Below are 8,270 nucleotides of genomic sequence, written 5' to 3'. Positions count from 1 at the left end.
TTTTTTTTTTTTTCATTCCGTTATCATTATCTTACTTTGTTTTTAGTCCCGATGAAGTGTTGAAATTTAGGGACAAATAAATTTAAAAGTTTGATTATTTGTTTTGATTATTACTCCGACCGCTTCCCTAACCATCATCTACTCATAAGAAAATTATTTTTAATGGTTGTTTTGGTATAAATACTACTATCATACGATAAGAAATCTTCCAATATCTTGAATCTATGATCAACAATAAACTCATCATTATGGTTTTTTTTAAATTTTCGACTTTTTGTAATTAACTGTACTAAGGAGTAAATTCATCATTTGGTGACGATAATTTGGACATATGTATCTCTTAGAAGAGCATCTGTTCTGAAGGGGTTCAATTCCCTATGGTTCCAGACCAGAATATTTAAAAATTTGTTGTAGTAAGGAGAATTCTAACTTAAACATTATTTTTATCTGTACATACTTTGATTGTTAGATTCAGTACAATAATGGAAATTAGTTTTGTATTTTATATAAGATACTGCATGTAATGATTTCCTTTTTGTAGGGTCAAGTCACAGACATCCTTGAAGAAAATGTACTACAGCCGATGCTGGTCACTGCAAGCGCGATCACATTAGCGACGGAAACCGTTAGAAGTATTCTAAAAATAGATGACATTGTAAGCTATTTTATCATTTAATATTTTATTTTATACTATTACAGGTTAACTAATTTTTTTGTTTTATTTGTTTCAGCTGAACGTGGCCCATTAATATAATTTTTTTTTTCATCTTATGAAAGAGTTATCTTTCATACAATTAATTTTTTTTTTTTTTTTGTTGAAAGTTGATTGATGTATGTTTTTTACTTGAACTAAAGTATTGCCTAAAATTAATATTGCACACTAAAATGTAACGATCAAATATTATTTAATAAATTAAATGTATTAACAGCTTTCTTATGTTATTTTCTTATTAATTTGGAACATTTATGAAATCCTAAAACTCTGGTTTAACATATTATAATCAAGATAATTCGTAATTATTATTTCAATAAAGTAAAAATTTTAAACAAAGCATCAGATGGTAAAATCAGGAAATACTTTGAATTTATACACTTAACCCTTTGGCGTATTAGTACATTATGCATTTGTTTGTGCAAAGATGCACATGACGTTCTGATACGCCTTCTACTGAGGCTAGATTTAGCTAGTTAATTCTAGTTTATTTCAAAGTAATGTTTATCTGTTGGAACAGAACATATAATTTCAGTAGTTTGGTGAACCTGGTTTGGTTGGGATATGACAGAAATAGAGAATATATTTTATCAAAGTGATAGCGACAGTTTTAATGAAAGTAGTAATTTTGAATCTAAAGAAAGAATTTTATTATGATCCTTTATTTATTTTATACCAGATCGGCCTGGTGGGCCTTACATAGTTTATATAATAGTTAGATTTTTTATTTTGTTTAGCATAGTGATTATGGGGGTATAGTCACATACAAAAGACACCCCTAACTATATACAATGTTATGATAAAAAAAAAATTAAGATAAAAATAATAATTCTTAATAAGTGAAAAAAGTAAAGTAATAACGACATGTGTAGACCTAACATAATAAACAATTGCCCAACAAAAAATAAAATAGAAGTAATGTAATAGAATTGATAAATATAGAATCTATAACAGAATAATTTAATTCCTGCAACAGCCTGGGCTTCAGTCTTCGGGTTGTGGTTGGGTTTACAAGTTGTAGGTCACTGATCCTTTAACTTTCGGTAAATGGGAGTGGAACTACATGAACCCTTTTTTGATGTGATCCTCTATTGACTCCATTTGTAATTCACGATGCAATTGGCTATTTCTTACAAACTAAGGAGCATCCACTGAGATTCTAAGGATTTTATTTTGAAAATATTATAATTTTTTCCTTTTCGTAAAGGATGCCCCAGACTTCACAGCCATACATCAGTGGTGGCCTAAGGATTATTTTAACAATAAGAATAGCTGTTTCTGGTTTTAATTTGGATTTACTATTTAGGATAGGATATTGTATTGCTAATCTTGTGTAGATTTGAGGTAGTTTGATGTTGATATATTGATGATTCCTGATATATTGATGATATAGTGGTTCCAGGTAAGGCAGGGTCGAGGTGGATTAATGATCCTTTAAGCGATATAGAGGAATCTTAAATGTGTACCCAAAGAGTTAACTAAGAATATCAAATAAATAGCAAACTTCTTCAAAATATACATTAAAAGGAATAGGTCAACATTATGTTAACATCATTAACAAAATGAATATTTAACAATAAATCAGTCAGTATAAATAATTAAAATGAGCACAGTCCAATATAGTAATATGTACACTAGGATATTGGGCTGTCCAATATGTAGTTCCAGACTATAGTACAAGAGCTGGGAAGAAAAAAATCAGTCATTTCACCCCAATTTTTGATTAACTTAATGAGAACTACGTTTAATTTCTTGTCAAAATTGATGAGTCTGCCAAGTACAGGTAGGGAAAATAAAAAATGGTGGCTCTTTTAAAGTGTTAAAAAAATTAATTTTTCATTCGGAGCTCTATATCTTTAAAACTACCAACAACACTGAAAAATCTAAGAGAACATCATTTAAATTAGATTAAATATGCTAAAATAGGAGTCCTAAAAGAGCTATTTACGTTCAATAGTTCTTGAGATGTAGCTTTTTAAAAAGCAACATTTCATAATGTTCATAATGCATCTCAACTGCCGCATCATTTTTGGTTGAGATAAACAATTCACTATGAGTGAATAAACTACACCCCACTCGGGCAGAGGGAGGAAGAATATATATATAATAGGATGAAAGAAGGAAGATAACACAAGAATATGCACTTTCAAGATCTCAATAGCTCACCGGGTAACCTACATCTTTACCACAAGTAAACTACAACATCTATTATCATATGTAATACCATTTATAACTTCATATAACCATGTGTCTTATTATTCAATCAAGAATAGATGGTTTGTATATACCGTCATTCTTAATTTATTTTAAAACTCATCAAATACAGTCCAGGTCATTTTTTACAACCACAATCATAATACAATTAATTTGGGTAATATCCCCCTACTTTTACTCCGTGGAATATCCAAATTAAATCACAAATATTGTGGCAATTCTAAAACAATGCAAACTGAAAACAAGTGTGTGGATATATCATAAGGCCTACTTGTATCAGCCAATACAAATAATCCATCCACACGCTTTCTGCATATTTGGCAAATGTACCTTCACATTTATATGGTCTGAATTTCTGTTTTCTTTGTTCCTTACATATTTATAGTTTTCAAACAGTACGAAAATATTTATAAACCTAAACAAAAAGAAAAAATAACTAAGTAATTAAACATGAATTATAAATTGTGCAGAAATGAACAAATTTGTTTAAAATATCAACAATAAACAAATTTTATATATACAATTTAAGTATCAAGTTTTGTCTAATAATATGTGTTAAATTCATTTGTGTGGGTGTGTCTTTATAGTGATGTTTTGTCATAGTCTTACATTTTCTGTATGAAGGGATTGTTAAAAATGGTATTTAGAGAGAAAAAGTTTTATCAGTAAGTATCTGTACTCTTCATTCTTTTAATAATTAGTTTAATCCAAATTTTTGACATATACTTTATTGGCGATACATTGGCTAGATTAGTCTACCATACTGGTACTTATAAAAGTTTGTGCCTGGCTATAACATGGAAGAAAATTGGTTAAATAAGATGTATGTTAATTTTTATTTTAATTATTGGAACCCCACTTATTCCCGTTGAACAGATTCCTTACTTAGGACTACATCTGGACAAACGACTGACATGGAATCCTCATACAAGACTGACAAGACAAGAAACTGCTCGTCGATTCCGACTATTACAACATTTACTGGATAAACAGTCTAAACTTCCAATCCATTACAAAAGACTGATCTACATGACTTATGAGGCCTATCTGGACATATGGAGTTGAGCCATGTGGCTCCACTAAACCATCGAATTCCTCCTGAATCCAACCCTTCGTCCAAAATCTTTCGTAAAATCCTTAATGCTCCTTACTTTGTCACAAATAAAATCATACATCAGGACCTTAAAGTTCCCTATGTAACCGATTTAGCCCGAACCAGATATCACTCCTTCCATTATAAACTCCCTAACCACTTAAACCCCTTAGTTTCTAACCTTGCATCCTCTTCCGTTCCTGACAATCCTATGCCTCTGAAAAGAAGATGGCCTCGAGATCTTCTCTAAAAATGTTTTTGGAGTTCTATCAATGGATAGATTCTCCACATGTTTGTATCATGTCATTATATCGCTTCCAGCAAATTTAGTTGATATATATATTTTTAAAAAAAAAATTATTGGAACTTTACATAAAGTCTATTATTACAATTAGATAACTGTATTGTATATATCTGGACTATATTTTTACTTAATTAGTTGGAAATAATAGGCAACCTATTGCATTTCTACACTTCCTCTTCCTGTTGCAAAATTGGTTTTCATTGTCTGTGTTATCTATTAGGGATATTCAACTAGATACTATCTCTGGCCTACCAGTGACAGTAAAATGTAATTCTAGTTTCAATCTAATGGCATTTTCTATATATCTGTGGGGATCATGAAAAACTAGTTTAGTGGAATTGTTTAAAATTAAAAGACCTCTTATGTTGTTTTAAATTGGTTAAGTCTAATTGCTTTCCATTGAGAATTTTTCCATAATAAAAAGCAACCTGTCTTAACCAATTTAACATTCATAACTTAGGCTTCTGGAGGATGGTTTTAACACAGCTAACTAAATTTTTAGGCAATTGGACTTATCTAGTTTTTCATGACTCCCCCTGATATTATCATTCTGTCTTCAGAAAACATTCAATGTTATTTAGTTGAAACTTGAATCCTTAGGGGTACTGGTAGATATTGGTTTTATCTAGTTTAATACATGTAAATAGAGATATTTATGTATCTTGATATATATAAACTAAAAGTTGTGTTTTTTATTATGTTCTAATACTCCAATACATTTATCAATAAAAGTACTTTCGTTTTGATTTCTCTTAATTTTTTTTATATTTACCTTCCTCCTTAACATTTTCTGAAAAAGGAAGAATTAACAAGAGGGAGGGAGAGTCATCCTACAGTTTACATTTCTATTTTAACACGAGTGGGAAGTAGTTTTCATTTTCGTAGGGTCGTTAGGAAATATATGTCAAATCGCTCAGGCCTAAATTACGCTACAGGTTCAAGGTTACTGAGGTGATTCATTAACACAATCCACAATCGCCCCAATTTCCCTTAATAACCTAAGCTCGATTCAGTATGTTAACAGATTATTTTGTTTAAATCCCTTTCAAATTATAGGTTTCAATGTACTTCTCATCCTACTAACCTATTTTGTTTGATATCCCCTGCTAACCTAATTTCTTTGATATCCTATCTATTTTAAAGAAGGTTTGTGGGATACAGGACAAATCTAGAGATAAGTTAAGGATTAGATTTAAGATGATCCAGTACCATTAGCATTGAATTTCATCAACTGCTTTCTCTTATGCACGCTCTCTTCTCTTTTTCTCAAATGAATTTTTCTTGACAGACCTATATTTCGAGAACAATTTGACCCGCATTTGCGTTTAGTGTAGAAATGACCCACCATCAATATTTTTGCAGTATTACATCCACTACTTTCGCCTATGCATGCAAATAAGTATTATTACTAAATAAACATGAAAAAGCAGTCTATAACCAGCTCTTACTCAGCAGGCTGAAGTTACAATCATTGGGACATACCAAAATCCCTTTTGCTATTATTCAAACTTCAGTTTAGTATCGACTGCCGTACAGAGTTTCACCACATCTGTTCAAGTCCAGTATTTGACGCATTACTTAAGGTTTACCGCGTCAGCAGAATAGCACACTAAGAGGAAATCGCCCAGGATAATTTTTAAGCCCAGCCACATTACGAATTCGCAATTTTAACTAGAATGGGAGAATAAAGTTTTCATTCCGTGGGCCAACTACAAATAAAAGTTATGATGCTCAAATAAGAATCGAACCGACGATGACTCCGGCCATGTGGTGGGATAGAATTATGATGGACAGTTATGTAGCAATAATTGCAAATACCCTCTTTATCAGCACCCTAGTTCCGCCTAAAGGAGAACAGCCGATGCTCTCCAAGTCATAACGGCTTTAAGCAAGGCCAAATGGTGTTATTTCGTTTTTACTAACATTTTGTATTGAGGGCGATTATTGTAATCTCTCAGAAGGCTTTCATACTTTCAATGTTACTGATGTAGAAAAATAAGTATGTATGAGATGTAGGCTAGAATAGACTGGGAAGTAACCAAAAAGGCAACATCTTTCGACGTTACAAGGCCACAGAAAACTAATATCTAGACATTGTTAAGGAAAAGGTCACGCTTGCGAACGATATCAGTTCCTGACCTAGCAAGTGATGAGCACTTATCATTTTGCAGTTATTGAGTAGCTTGTTCAGTAATTCTTAGATTTTCGTGGCATTAGGTTTGGATTTATGATCAACATTTTCTGGTCCTGGAAATTCCATGTTTAATTTCGAGAGCAGGGATAAGATTCCTTTGTTATTCACAAGAGAGCCTAAGAAGTTGTAGCGACACCGTTATCTGCTGGTCTATACTGTAACTAATACAGCCACCAAAACCTTTCGGAGCCGACATGACGAACCTAGCTGATACAACGTCATCACCCAGACATCGTATATAGACATATGTATTGTTTATTTAAATACTTGACTTGTATATAACCATTTATTATATTTCTAAATTTATTATTTGAATCAGTAATGATTCTTATACTTCACTCTGCCTTCTCTGAATTTCTCCTCCTTTCCAAACCTTTTCTTCTTTTCATAAGGACATAAAGATAGTTCCTATAGGACTTGCTATCACCTTCATGACCGCAGGCTAGTTCTCTACGGAGTCAAGTACAAAAATCCTGTCAATTCATCACCTAACCAGCTACTAAACTTACTGAACACGCATCGTCGATGCCTTCTGGTGTAATTACCTAAAATCTTCAATTGGTGTCCTAACTAATTAATTAACTATGCACAGCCACCTCTACAAAGTTAACATCCGCTTGGCCAAAAATTCATTTAATGATAATGCAAGCTCATCTAGACGTTTTAAAATAATTTTTAGATACCATTAGTGCTCTTTTTAATCTTTAGAGCCTATAACAAAAATTATCCATGTCGGAAAATATAAAGTTGAGTTCTCTTAGAACCAGGTCCAAAAAGTGCTTTAACTTCTGAGCTTAATTTTTAAAGTCAAACGTCATTTTTATGAACTTAAATAAGCTACAAAGTATGATCGCCGCTACCTACACAATGCCCATTGTTGAAAACATCTTCATATCATCCAGCTGAGTAATAAAGCTCATAATATTAGGAACGGCTTATCAATCTGCAATTGTCTGTTTATGAAGATATACGATAGTCACCACATACACGTATACATCCGTGGTAGTAATACATTTTTAGTAGCGATTCCAATATTTCTATCGGAACCTTGGAGGAAGATATATAATGGAAAAGGTATGCTTTCAGGCCGAGTGACGCCAGAAGGCGGGGTCTATTTCTTTCGTAGGCATGGCATCGGATACATCATATTTGACAGTTGATAGTTGCTGCACCACCTCGTCTGCCAGAAATGGCTCGGCAGCGAGAATACAAAAAAAAGTTGAGAGATACTCAAAGTGTGCTCACATTTTATTGCTGATATGGTTTTTGACTGTTCCTGGAAAAAAAAAAAATGAAAAATCGACTAAGTTGATTAAATTTGATATTCACTCCTAACTTTTCAGAGCAGTATATATATTTTGGGATCCTTAATATTCACTTTGAAATGAGACTGAACAAAACAGAGAAAGAGGTAAGAATTTTCGAGAACGGCTTAGAGGGTTTTAACTATTAACATATCAAATTAATGGAACTAATATTTACTCTAACTTCTATTCTCCTCACTTTTGCGATTGAATGAACGGTTTTTGAAATAATTCCATTAATATGGGAAACTCCTATTAACTTTTACATTGGTTGCCTTCAAGGGGCGTGGCCTAATCCCCACCCCTTACCTTAATTTTTGCTTAAAAGGAGAATTGGGTTATAGCATACTTCTATCATAGGCCGTAGGCACATCAAGTTCTTTGATGGGCTGAAAGCCTGTGCCAATCCCCTATTCTGTGACATAACCCCTCCCCCAAGACCTGGGAGG

The 8,270-nt window shown here is 32.5% G+C and overlaps 1 long non-coding RNA gene across 1 annotated transcript; it reads left to right on the top strand.

Moving 5' to 3' along the window:
• Nucleotides 1-20: 20 nt before the first annotated feature.
• Nucleotides 21-933, top strand: LOC136796203 (uncharacterized). Its single transcript, XR_010843898.1, has 2 exons — nt 21-655; nt 732-933. It is a non-coding gene; the product is annotated as an uncharacterized lncRNA (long non-coding RNA).
• Nucleotides 934-8,270: the final 7,337 nt, after the last annotated feature.

The sequence above is a fragment of the Halyomorpha halys genome, unplaced genomic scaffold (assembly GCF_000696795.3).
Source record: "Halyomorpha halys isolate HHAL.00 unplaced genomic scaffold, Hhal_1.1 Scaffold520.1, whole genome shotgun sequence".
Lineage (NCBI taxonomy): Eukaryota > Metazoa > Arthropoda > Insecta > Hemiptera > Pentatomidae > Halyomorpha > Halyomorpha halys.
This window is presented reverse-complemented; position numbering and strand designations above follow the sequence as displayed.